Source organism: Rhinatrema bivittatum, chromosome 1 (genome assembly GCF_901001135.1).
Source record: "Rhinatrema bivittatum chromosome 1, aRhiBiv1.1, whole genome shotgun sequence".
Taxonomy (NCBI): Eukaryota; Metazoa; Chordata; class Amphibia; order Gymnophiona; family Rhinatrematidae; genus Rhinatrema; species Rhinatrema bivittatum.
In genome coordinates, this window is record NC_042615.1 from 413,511,677 (window position 1) to 413,526,417 (window position 14,741).

Here is a 14,741-nt window from a genome sequence, read left to right on the forward strand (position 1 = left end):
TAGAGTTACACAAGCTCGTAGAAGCAAAAAATAGAATTATCGAAATGGGAGCTACGTTCTTTCTTAGATATCCATGTAAATATCTGGATACTTTTCAAGGGACAAGTTTTAGGTATACTGACCCTTCACTCCTTGAAACATTTATTAGGGATAAGACAACTATTTAGAGGCTCAAGATAAAAAATAGCAGTGGGACTCTAATATCTAATTATGTATATTAATATGTTTTTCCTTTTTTTATCTCCTCCTATTTAATGTGGACTAGATTATTAATATTATTGAAATATTGAAGTTTCTTCTTTTCTTTTTTTTAATGTTTTATATTGTTATTTCATTTATTATTAATGAAATCTCTAATACAAAATAAATTATAAAAAAAAGAATTGTTGGGTATTTTATCTACAAGTCTTTTTTCAATATGGGGAAATCATTTAAGTGTTTGTCTTGGAATGACTGTGGAGTATTTTCGGTTGTGAAAAGATATTAATTACTGAAGGCTATGCAACATTTTAATACTGATATGGCATCGTTACAAGAAACCCATCTGACAGTTGTGGAACATGCAAAACTTAAAAAATACTGGGTTAGGGAGTTATACTTTGCTTCCACCACCCCCATATGGCAGTTAATATAATCAAAGATAATGAGGGTAGATATAGTTTTGTAGAAGGCCATTTGTTTGTTATAAACATTTGCTCCCAATATTTACAATATAATTTTTTGCCACATTTTTTTAACACAATTTTCACATCTCTTTTTGAGATTTTAACTTTGTCTCTGATTCTTCATTTGACAGAATATCAATCGCAGGATCAGAGCTGGGGTATTGCATATTTATGTTTTCATTTACAAGTTTTAGATGTTTGGCAGAAACTCCATCCCCTGGTGGTAGTGGTGAGGAGGAATGAGAAGGAATGCTGGTAGTGGTGAGGAGGGGTGAGGAGTGGTTGTTGTAGGGAGGAGGATAGAGCATGAGAGGCGTGGGGAAAGAGGAGATCAGAGGCATCATGAGAGGAGGGCAGATAGGAGGAGGGAAGATGAGGGCAGAAGTACTAGGGGAAGGAGGAGTAGGAGTAGAGACAGGGACAGGAGTAGAGATAGGCAGGAGGGAAGGGATAGAAGGTGGGAGGGGAAGGGGAAGGGGATAGGCAGGCAGGAATAGGAGGAAGACAACAGAGAGGGCAGAGGGGAAGGGAGTTTGTAGGGCAGGAGCAGGACAAGGGGGAGGAAGGGAGGGAGATAGGAGTGGGAGTGAGCATGAGGTTAGGGAGGACACCTCTCCAGAAGTGGAAGTGGCACCCCCTTCTGAAAGCCAGGCAACAGGATGCCCTCGACTGAGGGCTCTCAAGTTCAGCATCCAGGACAATGATGTGCCACACATCTCACAAATCTCACTCACGCTGTCCACAAGAAACCTAGGCGTAACAATCAACAGCCAACTCAACTTTAAGCGACACATCTCCAATACAATTAAGGATGGATTCTTCAAGCTTCAAACACTGAAAAAACTCAAACCCCTTCTCCAAGCGCACGATTTCCGAACAGTCCTTCAATCAATTATCTTCTCAAAACTCGACTACTGCAACTCCCTTCTCCTCGGCCTACCAGAAGTCCACATCAAACCCCTCCAAGTTCTACAAAATGCCGCTGCCAGGATCATCACTAACAACAAAAAATCCTCCCACATCACACCCACTCTCAAAGAACTCCACTGGCTACCCATCACACAAAGAATCCAATATAAAACCCTCACCCTCATGCACAAAAAAATAAACAACAACAAAATGAACTGGCTAAACAACGCAATACAGCCATACCCCACACAAAGAATTCTCAGATCCACCAACACTGGCCTCCTAGCCGTCCCCAATCTCAAATCTGCACACCTCAACACAACCCGCAAACGAGCCACAACAATAGCGGGCCCTACCCTTTGGAACTCCCTCCCCACCTGCCTCAGAAATGAACCTTCATTGCAAGTCTTCAAAAAACACCTCAAAACATGGCTGTTCTTAAAAGCCTTCCCACCCAACCCTTAACCTACCTGAACGCAACACACCTCACCCTCTACACAGACATCTCTCCCCCCTTTCATCCCTCCCCGACACTCCCTTCCCCCACCCACCCCTCTCTTCCCTCCCTTCCTCCCTCCTCCCAACCCTCCCTCTATCCTTAATCCTAAATTATTTTTATCAACAAGTCATTATGTACATATGTTATATACTATAATCTATTGTTCCATGTACTTCTGTTATTATTCTGTTATAATTTGTTATAATTGTTACCATGTTATAATGTAAAATAGGGCCGATCTAGCCCTATTCCTTTAGTTATCTGGAAACCGATGTGATATCTCGATCGAATGTCGGTATATAAAAGAAATTAAATAAATAAATAAAAAATAAACTGATTATTGCTGGAGTCCTGGAGGATTACCCAGTGCTTTTTATAATCCATGGCGGCAGGACCATCCAAGGGCCAGAGCTGGTGCATCATTGCCCAGGCAATTTCACGGCGGAGCGGTGTCCAGCGCATTGCTGAGCAGGTGGCCCACAGATACCGGGTCATCAAAGTCCAATTAAAGGTGAAGGTGTGCAGCCCCAACAAGTTCTTCTGGCAGACTGGCGGAGGAGTACCTTGTCCAATAATACTCATGCCCATGGAGGAACGCCTCATCCAGCAGCTGGGACCAGATGTGTTTGAGGGCATGACTGAGTGGCTAGACACCACGCGAGCCAGAGCCAGTAAGTCCACCTCACTTGTAAATGGCAAGACTGCTACAGTTGTGCACATCATTTGGCATAAGATGCTCACATTCATTGAGATGCAAAATGTGCATGTTATGCCAAATATTCCATGTGTGTACCTCTTGGCACTGGTACTTATGTCTTCTTCTTTGTTTACACTGCTCACACCCAGGACTCTGCCAGACCCAGTCGTCAAGCCCTAGGGACGAGTAGTGAAGCCCCAAGGACCAGCAGTGCTGCTGGACTTTTACATGGCCCCTTGTGTATGGACGCCTACACCAAGTTTAGTGAGGAGGAGGAGGAGGATCAGCAGCAGCAAGACAGCCCGCTCCTGGAAGCCCTGGGCTTAGCCAGCCCACTCAATGTTAGTTTGAATATTTCCCCCTTAATGGAGGACCCCAGCCTGCAATGGCCTCGCTATAGCACACCACATCAGCAGCACAAAGCAGCAGACACTGAGCCAGACCAGCCCACCAGCCCCCTCATGCCCCTTCTGGAGGTCAAACCTGCATCTTGCCACATGACAAGCACTGCCCCAGCACTAGCCACAGCACCAGTACCACCACCACCAGCTTGAATTTGCCCAAATAGCGACGTGGGCAGATAATTTTCAGATAAGTGTTTCTGGTTTTATCGAGTAGTTGTTTTTTATTTAATATTTACAACATTTTTGGCATTAAAAAAAGGGGCAAAGTGATAATATGAAAATGGAGGACCTATGATTATATATTCATTGGATGCAAGAACACATAAGTGGTAGCTCAAAGTAAAGTTATTCACAAAAAAACTTTTTCAAGAGGTTAACCACTGTTTGTGAAACATGAGTTTGCAATCCTGTAATTATGAGGTTCTTTCCGCTTTGTCAATTTAAGTGATGGTGCATTCCATATGTATGGTTGTTCTAATCATCTGTTCAATATATACCAGTTTTTGTGATTCACCACTTCTATGTATGCACAGTAAACATATTGAACTACATATGCCTGAATCCAGGTATGCCTACCCTGCCATTGTATACAGATGGCAGAATAAGTGTCAAATGATGTGGCCTGGTTTGCCAGTCTCTATGTCGACTATCCATGATATGATCCACAAAGAGAAGGCTAAGGAGGCCACTGTCAGGAAAAAGGGAGCCTGACGTTGGAGAGCTGGCAGGTCTCAGGCACCTGCAAACCCCCGCTCCCCCCAAATTTCTGCAACATGTTGGCACTCAGCCCCTTCACCAACCTATTTCTCTGTACAAGTGCAACATTGATGGCATTAGGGAGCCATTGGCATTCTGTGTTCCTCCAGTCCCTGCATCCTCATATTTAGTGGATAGCTTATGTAGATCCTCACTCCCCAAAACTGCTAGGCCTCTCTGGCAGCTGAACCTCTGAAAGCCATGTACACCCCCAATTTACTGGACTATTAGGCCCACTCCAAGTACTAGGTGGCAGAGCCGCAGGGGGAGGGGTGGGGGGAAGGTATGCACTACAAGCAGATAAGAACTCTTCCCAAAATGTGAGACTGCATATCTGAGATCTGTCACTGGCAATTTCCATATGGTAACCCCACCACTCCCCCTCTCAACGCAAGGTAAAAATAGTGAGAGGCCTAGGGGGAATGTTCTAGTTCTACACATGAAGCCATTAAGACACCAGCCCATACTATCATATCTCTGAAGCAGGCCTTGTCAAGATTAGGAGCACTGGATCACTGCTGTCCAAGGCAAGTTTGTGCAAAATGAATGCACACCACAACACTCTCTCTCTCTCTCAGGGCCGGATTGGCCTATCGGGGGATCGGGCATCCCCCGGTGGGTCGGTCGCTCCAGTCACGTGGTCTGCCGTGCGAGGCCATGACGGAGCCGCGCTCAGCAGACCACGTGATGCGTCCTGGGCCAGCCTGGGCAGCGAATCCCCGGGCCAGTCTTCCTCGGGAAGCCGCCGCTGCACATACTACCTGCTCAGGGGTATGCATTGGTGAGGTAAGGGAGGGAACTAACAGTCCAATTCACCTCCAGATACAGATATTGACAGAGGCTAACACCACACGTCACTTCCCAGATATACACTGACACACATATCTGTTGGGGACTAACTGCAGCACTTCATCCACCTACACATGGCCATTGTATATGTTCCTGGACTGTTTGTTAACAAACATCTTTGACATCTGTGGCAGCCTGATAACCTAACTGCTAATGAGGTAGTCTGAGTCCTTTCTTGGTACATTATCTACACCTGCACCCATAAAAAACATTTGTCAGAGGCATATATGGGACATACTTTGTCTGAGGTACTCACATGGCCTCAGGTGGCACTAAATGTTTGTCTTGCAAGAGACAAACACAGAAAGCACGTAAGCCATTATGGCAAACACATGAGACCTCTGGGAGCAGAAGGTCTCTATATTCAGCACTATGGCTGGTTTATGATAATGGCGACTTGTAGGCTCCTGTGGTCCACAGCTGACAACACCTCTTCTAGGCATGATACTAGACACTGAGATAAGGATAGAGATACAATCAGCACATCTGCCTTGCTCACTAGGAACTGTTACAGTGACATCACATGAGACAGCCTTCAGAACAGCTATTCTTCCTTAGAGGCCACAAGTCAGGGCTGTCATCTGGACCAGAAAGGGCCTCTAACCCTAATCCACCTGATAGTGGATTACTCACCCAGGGCTCTGCCCTTTCTGCATGCTGCTCACCCCAGGAGTCCCCAGCCTATGTGCTTTAAGGGTACCCACAGATAGCTTAAGACGTGGAACAGATACTATCTCTCGCTTCAAACACCCAACTCTGCCAAGTTTATAGGTACATACATACATACATTTGCACAAGATGACTAGCCCTAGGCTGGATGGCCAAGAGACATGCAGCACTGTCAAATCTCTATAGTTGGCAAAGGTTACCTGTGACCTATCTGGCTAGGCAAATTGCTTCTAACACACCTTTGCAGTGGGTTCAATGAGAGGAAGCTTTGGTTAGGAGACATGTGGATGCTATTAGAATCCTTAGAAACTATACTGTGACCCTGACAATTGCAAGGTCACTTTCTAAATCAGGTGACGGCATGCCACTATCTGATTCCCTTGTCTAGCCTCCCTGAGAAGCTCACATAACCAACATGACACCCCAACAGACAAGGGCCTCACCATCTGGACATGATAGTTGACAGCTGGAGCAGGGTGCATCTGTGTATGACTGCACCCAACCACAAACAGGTATGCTGGCTTGCAAAGACCTGTGAGCATTGTGGGAATGACACTATCCTTGCCATGGTCTTTATGAAAGCTTGCAACTGCACGCCCACTAGATGAACACTCTGACATCTGCAGTGGCTCTGCCGCAGCTGATGCAGTGCTGGCATCAATGTCTTTGTGACACAATGCATCCCATGTACAGGTGCATTGCTTCAGGAGGACATGAACGGCCGCTATGGAATGAAGATGATATTTTTTACTGACAACCTGTAGCTTTTGAATGTATCTTCACATTTCTTAGCTACCTGGCCTTGATCTGATTTCTAGAGCTGGTACCCTCCATGTTCCAGGCCCTGCTGGAGTCCCAGCAGACCTATGGCACTATATCACCCACATGTGAGCCCTAGGACTATTTCCAAGGGGTAAGGCCAGCCTGCCAAACGCTGCAAGTTAAGGCAAGCTCTGTACACTGTGTTGGCAGGCCTATGCGAACACTATGTAGAGACATGACTCTTTTACACTCATAATCAGTCAGAAAACCTTAGGCCAGCCACATGTATTTGTCATTCTCTTTACTTGGAGTACACTTTTTCTAGTACAGTCAATTGTAGCATTGTCAACATAAAGGCTAACTAGGCCTATGTGGTTTCTTTACACACAGACTCAGACAGAGGAAGCCTGAGTTAAATCAAGATTCTCAAAAGGAGAACTGATACACTCTTCTCAATTCTCTTACATGGAAGAGGAATGGATAGTTAAGTGCTAACAGGCAAAGTGGCATTGTATGAGGTTTTGGTGAAGCTGGTTGCTACTCAGCATGGAGTCCTTGGCTTCTGTGGGAGGACATGGGGGATTCTGGGGTGGGTCCTGAAGTATCTCTATTGGTAGACCATGGCATAGGGCGAGATTATGGAATACACAGCAGAGCAGCACTATATCCACTACTCTGGGTGGCGCATACATTAAAGCTCCCCGATTTTGTCCAAACAGCAAAATCTACTTTTCAGAATTCCGAAGGTGCATTCTGTTACACAGTGAGTTGAACATAAGGCCTAATTGTATTTCATCTCAGCTGGTGTGTTGGGAATAGCAATAGGATTGAGAAGCCAGGTCCGGCAACCATATCCCGAATCTCCTGTGGCAAACACAGAAAAGCTGCATCATTCACCCCACTGTGACTTGGAGATATCAATGGTGACAGCATGTTATAATACAGTCTAAGCTTACCTCTATGTTAGCTTAGCCCTTCAAATACTATTTCCCTACCCTAAGTCCATACTACTTTTGGTGGTGAGACTATATGAACAGTTTAGGGCTTGCATATTCTGTGCCAGCTCTTACAGAACGGCTAACTGCATGTGGTGTTCCTAAGAACTATATGCCTGTCACTCATAAAGAAGCAAAAGCTACCAGTTTCTAGCCCCCATCAAACCCCGGAACTGTACATCACAGCTGTCACACATGTCCTAGCCGATAAACTTCAACCTTGTGGTATTATAGTGCAAATTCCTGCTCACTGATATCTTCCCAAGGAACACATTGGTCTGAGCTGACACACTGAAGATGGTAGTCCAAATCACGGGCATACTGCAGCTTTTGTTTTACCTGTGTGATGGTCAAGACAAACTGTGGCTGATATCCTGGCTGACTGATGACTAACCGGCCACACATGATCTGGGAGTCCCAGCAGTGTGGATACTAAAAGAATGTGAGTAACCAAACACATTTCTACTGCTGAAATGTGAGGCTAGGAAAGGACAAATTTGTTAAGTGAAGTCTTAGTGTTGCGACCGTCGCTGCCCGACATCTCCACTATGCCCACCTTACCTCTTTGGCGACTCCCTCTTTGTCTCTTGGAAGTTTGGCTGCCGCGGCGTCATCTTGCCATTCTCCCCCGGCATCCCCAAGAGGGACCACCGGTTAGGCTCAGAGTATGGAGACAGACACACACTAGTTCTTTTATTAGACACTATATTGAACCACCAGAGATGGCAGTAGTGAGCTGGAATGCCCGGCTGGGCTGTAGTCCCTCAGATACTGGAACAGTGATCCTGGATAACTGAGCTGTAGAGAAACTGAAATTAGTGAGTAGGCAGGGTATGCAGAGTTCAGGAACAGAACCTTGATGGTAACTCTCACACAATAGTATCTTAGAAGCAGCCCAGGATCTGGAAAGAAGTAGGCCCTCGAGGAGCGAGTACCTGGTTCCAGGGAATGCTCTGAGAGAGAGATGGTAACTCACTGGTGTTGTAGGCAGCGATGACTTCCTGGCAGAAGTGGTATTCAGTAGCAAGTCCGGGTACGTGGGCCCTCGAGGAGAGAGTACCGGTTCCAGACTGAGATCTGAAAAGCAAAGAGAAGCGAGGCCCCCGAGGAGTGGGTACGGCTGGTAAGTCCGAGGAGGCAGAGTAGCTAGGAGCGTACGGAAACCTTTCCCTTGAATACAACTCCTTGCTAACTCAATTAGTTAGCGATTACAGAGACCTTAAATATCCGGTGCGGATGATCTCACCTCTAGGGGGACGCCCCTGAGGTTTGCGCCACTGCTGGTACTTCAGTCAGGGCCGCGCCACGCGCGCGCCCTTAGGCTCCGAGGAAACATGGCAGTGTGCAGCGTCTAGCCGATCCGGGGACGCCGGAGGAGGACGGCAGGAGGACGCCGCTGCAGCCAAACGTCTAAAAGGCAAAGAGGGAGTCACCAAAGTGGTAAGGTGGGCGTAGTGGAGATGTCGGGCAGCGACGGTCGCAACACTCATTCCTTGTTTCCTGTAAACCGATATGATGTCCAACAACGAATGTAGGTACAGAAAAACCTTAAATAAATAAATAAATCCCCCCAAAGACCCCTATTGTTGTTTGTAAGTTGCCAGATGCGATGGTTTTACTGATATGACGGTTTAAAAAACATTAATAAACCATAAACCATAAAGGAAGTGCAGGGTGGCCAATAGTTGGGTGAGGCCAGCTATAGTGTGAGACCATTCCGTGACCAGATTCAGATCCTCTCCTATTTCCTCATATATGTTCAGGATAGCCCACAAGCTGAGGTGGTACATGCTACCACATGTTCTTCTGGCATACCCAGCAAAGAAGTTCATGGAAGAAAGATGTGCTTCCTGTATCTCCCCTTCTGTGGCCACCTGCATAGGAAGTGCTGTCATGGGCCCGACACTCTCCCTGTAGGGCCAATGGCCCAGGCTCCAGTGCAGGGACTTCCCTAGGAGGGTTTGAGACTTCCTTAGCCTGTTCTGGCACTTGTGCTGGTTGTTCTTCTTATTCCAGTTATTGATTGTGGCAATCCTCTTCAAGCATCTAGTATCCCCTCACAAGTAGCCACAAACATTAAGGGTCTAGGAGGGCAGGCCAAGTAGGGACAGGTGTTTTTATTGGCCCAGGAGGGCATGGTAGGTGTTTTTGCTAGTAGGCCTCATTTTAATGCACTTGATAATAGCTGCGATCCGTGCTAATGGCTGTGCACGCATGATAAAAAAATTGTTTTCACCTGTACCACCATAATAAATAGGAGTAGTTATTTATGATATTAAATACTGCGTTATTGTGCGTTACTCTAACACATTATGCAGTAGAAGACCCTACTTTGCATTTACTCCTCCCACTTGCTGTTGCGCCGGGAGGCGGACCCTTGGCCTAGTGCAGGATTGGTAGGCTCCCTGGTTGGACCCAGAGAGCGCCTGCCACCAGGAGGCAGAGCACAAGAGGAGATAGAGACTAGCTGGAGCTTCACCAATGGCAACCCGAGGTTCCCTCAGGTTGAGCCCTTGGTTATCCGGGCCGCCTGGTCTTAGGTGGGCCTCGCAGAATCTCCTTGAGAGAAAGTTCAGAGGTGTGCCCACCACGATCAAGGGTGCATGGTCGATGTTCAGGTTAGATGTCCAGGGTGCCAGAGAAGGCCAGAAGAGAGTCTCTGAATGTATGGCAAGGATCAAGGACAGAGTCAAGGTAGCATAGTCAGCCAAAGCAGGGGTCAATACCAGTGGTCAGTCCATGGGTAGTCAGCCAAAGCAGGGATCAGGTTCCGGGCAGCAATCAGACGTGGTCAGGCAGAGGTCAGTTCTAGGCAGTGTGCAGACATGGTCGGTGATCAGGCAGAGGTCAGTTCCAGGCAGCGTGCAGACATGGTTGAGGAAACAGGCAAAGGTCAAATCCAGGCGGCGATCAACGTAGTCAAGAACGGGCAGAGGTCAGTACCGAGAAGACAGTCCGAGAGGTACTACCTGGGGAAACGAAGGAACAGGAGGACGAAGGAATAGGCTGGAGCAGGAGGATGCTGGAACAGAAGGACACTGGAATAGGACTGGAACAAGACTGAAACAAGACACTGGAAACGCAGAGGCAAACTAGAAATCACAGCGTGATTGACCCAAATTCCAAGGCAAGGAAGTGCAGGCAGGCACTTCCTTTAAGCAGCGTTCAATCAGGGCACACTGCGGAGCTGGAATCCGCCCTTGGCCATTTAAGGAGCCGGGTGGTCCACGCGTGCGCTCGCCTAGGGGCGGGGCCAATGCCACGGAGGATGTCGAGCCCCGCCGTGAGGCCTGGCTGGAGGTGGAAGGCCCGGCGACCGCCGCCGCAGGACGCTGAGGCCTAGCTGCACTCGCCGCTGAAGCAGGGGAGGACGACCTGGGACCATTGGAGGACGGTGAGATGAGCAGGCCCGGGCGCGAGCCAACCGCAGACGGGATGCGCAACAGTACCCCCCTTTCTAGGCCTCCCCTCCTCGGGCGAGGCTTGTCTGAGTGTGCCCTATGGAAGGCCCATAGGAGATCCATGTCAAGGATGTTTTGCGAGGGTTCCCAGGAGTTTTTTTCAGCCCCATACCCTTCCCAGGAGAGAAGATATTCCCAGCGGCCTCGAAGCCAACGGACGTTGAGGGCCTCTCTTACCTGGAGGGTGTTGTCGGGTTCTGTGGAGACCTGTGGAGGAGAAGGATCTTTGCGAGAAGGCCAGGAGAGCACAAGAGGCTTTAATAAGGAGACGTGGAAGGTACTGTGGATACCCATGGATTGCAGCTCTGACATGGTGGAGGATTGGGAATGGCCCTATATACTTAGGTGCTAGGTGATGAGAAGGAAGTCGCAGTCTGATGTGTTTGATACTTAACCACACCTTTTGGCCGGGTCGGAAGAGCGGGGCTGACTGTCGATGAGTGTCAGCAACTTTTTTGGAATGTTCAGCAGCTTGGGTCAGATGCTCCTTTATTTGGTTGCAGATGGTCTGTGCAGTGAACTGCGCTGCTAGCGAAGGCATGGAGAGGGGTACAGGCAAGGGTAGTCGTGGTTGACGTGCAAACACCACTGAAAATGGAGAGACATCAGTGGCGGCAGCAATGTGCGTGTTGTGTGACAACTCGGCCCAAGGTAGCAAGTCATGTGACAACTCGGCCCAAGATAGCAAGTCGGCCCAATTGCCCTGTTGATCATTTACATAGGACCTTAGGAAAGTTTTCAGGGTACAGTTAGTTCGTTCTGCTTGCCCGTTAGCCTGAGAGTGGTAGGCCAATGTAAAACTCAGGGTGATGTCAAATTTCTGACATAATGATCGCCAGTATTTCGCGGTGAACTATGGCCCTCGGTCTGACACTATTTCTTTGGGAAGGCCATGCAAGCGGTAGACGTGCCTCAGGAACTGTTTGGCGAGGATTGGATAAGTTCTTGGAGGAAAAGTCCATTACCTGCTATTAAGTTCACTTAGAGAATAGCCACTGCCATTAGCAATGGTTACATGGAATAGACTTAGTTTTTGGGTACTTGCCAGGTTCTTATGGCCTGGATTGGCCACTGTTGGAAACAGGATGCTGGGCTTGATGGACCCTTGGTCTGACCCAGTATGGCATTTTCTTATGTTCTTATGTTCTTATGAGTTCAGGAGTCGATGGAAGACTCCGCAGAGGAATAAAATGTCCCATCTTAGAGAAGCGGTCAATGATGACCCAGATGATGGTGTTATCTTGAGACCGAGGCAGGTCGGTGATAAAATCAGTTGATATGCTGGACCAGGGTTCGGTGGGTGCTGGAAGTGGTTGGAGAAGTCCCCATGGCTGACCTGTAGGAGGCTTTTGTTGTGCACATACAGGACACGAGTCAACATAATTATGGGAATCTGTTACCATGCTGGGCCACCAGTAGAACCCTCTTAACATTTCCAGGGTTCTGGCTCAACCAGGATGTCCAGCTAGCTTTGAATCATGAGCCCAGCGGAGTACATGTTCATGTAGTCGGCATGGAACGACCGTCTTTCCAGCAGATACTGTGGTGGTAACCGCAAGAGACACACAGGCCAGATCAATGATATGTCTTGGGGTGTCCGGTGTGTCCTTGGGCTTGAGGGAGCGTGAGAGTGCATCTGCATGGAGGTTCTTTGAAGCTGGTCAGTAGTGCAGCTCGAAATTGAATCGCTCGAAGAATAATGCCCATCGGGCTTGTCTCGGATTTAATAATTGTGCCTCTTTTAGGTGCTCCAGATTCTTGTGATCTATGAATATGGTAAATTTGTGTTGTGCACCTTCTAGCCATGGACACCACTCCTGGAGTGCTAGTTTGAAGGCTAGGAGTTCACGGTCTCCAATTGTGTAATTTTTCTCTGCAGGTGAAAATTTTGGGAATAGAAAGAGCATGGTATCAATGTACCTTTGGAGGAGTACAGACTCAACACCGCCCCTGCTCCAATGGAGGATTCATCAACTTCAACGACAAATGGGCGACTTGGGTCGGGGTGTCATAAACAGGGACCAGAACAAAAAGCTTCTTTTAATGCATGGAATGCAGCTTGAGCCTTGGGACTCCAAACCCGAAGATTGGTCCCTTTCTTGGTCATCACAGTGAGTGGAGCAGCTAATGTGGAATAGTTGGTGATAAAGCTCCTATAGTAATTCATGAATCCAAGGAATCTTTGTAAGGCACAGAGGCCTACTGGCTGGGGCAAGTCACGAATCCCTTGCAGTTTTTCAGGATCTGTTGTAAATCCTTGATTGGAAATGATATATCCCAGGAAAGATAGTTGATTTTGCTCAAAGATGTATTTCTCTAGTTTTGCGTAGAGGTGATTCTCTCTGAGGCATTGAAGAACAGTTCTGATGTGGGAGCAATGGGACTTCATGTCTTTTGAGAATTTCAAGATGTCATCTAGGTATACAACTACGAATGAATAAAGTAGATCTCGGAGGATTTCATTCATCAGGCTTTGGAACACCGCAGGGGCATTGCAAAGGTTGAAAGGCATCACTATGTACTTGTAGTGGCCATCCCTGGTGTTAAAAGCGGTCTTCCATATGTCCTCAGGCTGGATGCATACGAGGTTGTACGCTCCTCGTAGATTGAGTTTCGTGAATATCTGGGCCCCTTGCAGACGGTCAAACAATTCACTGATGAGGGGTAATGGGTAACAATCCTTGCGGGTGATGGCATTCAGCCCCCAATAGTCAATACAAGGGCATAGTCCTCCATCCTTCTTCTTGATGAAGAAGAAGCCCACTCCTGCTGGAGAGTCAGAGGGTTGGATGAACCCTTTCTCAAGATTCTCTTTGATATACTCGTACATCGCCTGAGTCTCCGGAAGTGATAGTGGATAGGTCCTACCTTTGGAAGGTGTAGTGCCAGGCAGAAGTTTAATAGGACAATTAAACTTTCGGAGTGGAAGTAGTGTGTCTGCCTCTTCTTTAGAAAAGACGTCTTCGAAGTCAGAATACTGAGCCGGTAGGCCAGCGAGGGTTGTGGTCTTCAGGACAGTCACTGCTGGGGACACTTGTTTTAAGCATTGTTCCTGGCATTGCGGGCCCCACTGAACCAGCTAGAGGGATTGCCAGTCAAATTGGGGTCCATGTGTTTGGAGCCAAGGAAGGCCCAGTATGACTGGGTGTGTGGAATGTTTCTGTTGCATCCGTCGGTCTTCAACGGCTTCGCCCCGCCTATCTCTCTCTACTTGCAGCTCCTCCCACTCACCTTGGACTGATGGCCACAGCGGCGTCTGCTTGCCGACCTCTCCGGCGTCCCCGGACCGGCTTTGGTGCTGCCTCGAGCCATTCTCCTTCAAGGTACCTCTAGGGTGCGCGCACACACTGCCCTCATCTTTATTTCCACGTTGGCGTGAACTTCAGGGGCTTCCCCCTGTTCTGATGTCACGACTCCAGGGTATATCTTAGGGGTGTGAATCGTGTGATCGATCGTCTTAACGATCGATTTTGGCTGGGGGGGAGGTAAATCTTATCGTCGTGTTTTCTTTTTTTTTTTAAATCGTTAAAAATCGTAAATCGGGGGAGGGCGGGAAAACCGGCACACCAAGAAAACCCTAAAACCCACCCCAAACCTTTAAAACAAATCCCCCACCCTCCCGAAACCCCCCAAAATGTTTTAAATTACCTGGGGTCCAAGCTGCCACTTGCTCCTGTATCGATAAGAGCAGTGGTGGTGAAGGAACGGGATTCCATGGAGAGGGAAACCGGAAGTAACAGTTGGGGGCCGGTGACAGTAGCAACCAAGCTCGGGACCCCCGCTGGGCTTAGGCCTTGAAGTTTTCCGGACAGACCAGACAGGACTGCCTCAGGTGTCCGGAAGCACCGCAGTAAAGGCAGAGGCCCTGTTTATTGCACCGAAAACGCTCTTCGGAAGACAACCACCCATGGTTGACTTGCATAAGTTCCTCGGTAGAGGGAGGTGGTGCTGGTAGAGCTTTCAACTGAGGGCTTGGGGCATGTGCTGGGCATTGAGCAGGAGGCCGAGATGCCTTCACTTCATGGTGTCATTGCCGGAGGCGATGGTCAATTTTCCCAGCGAGGGAAATCAGGTC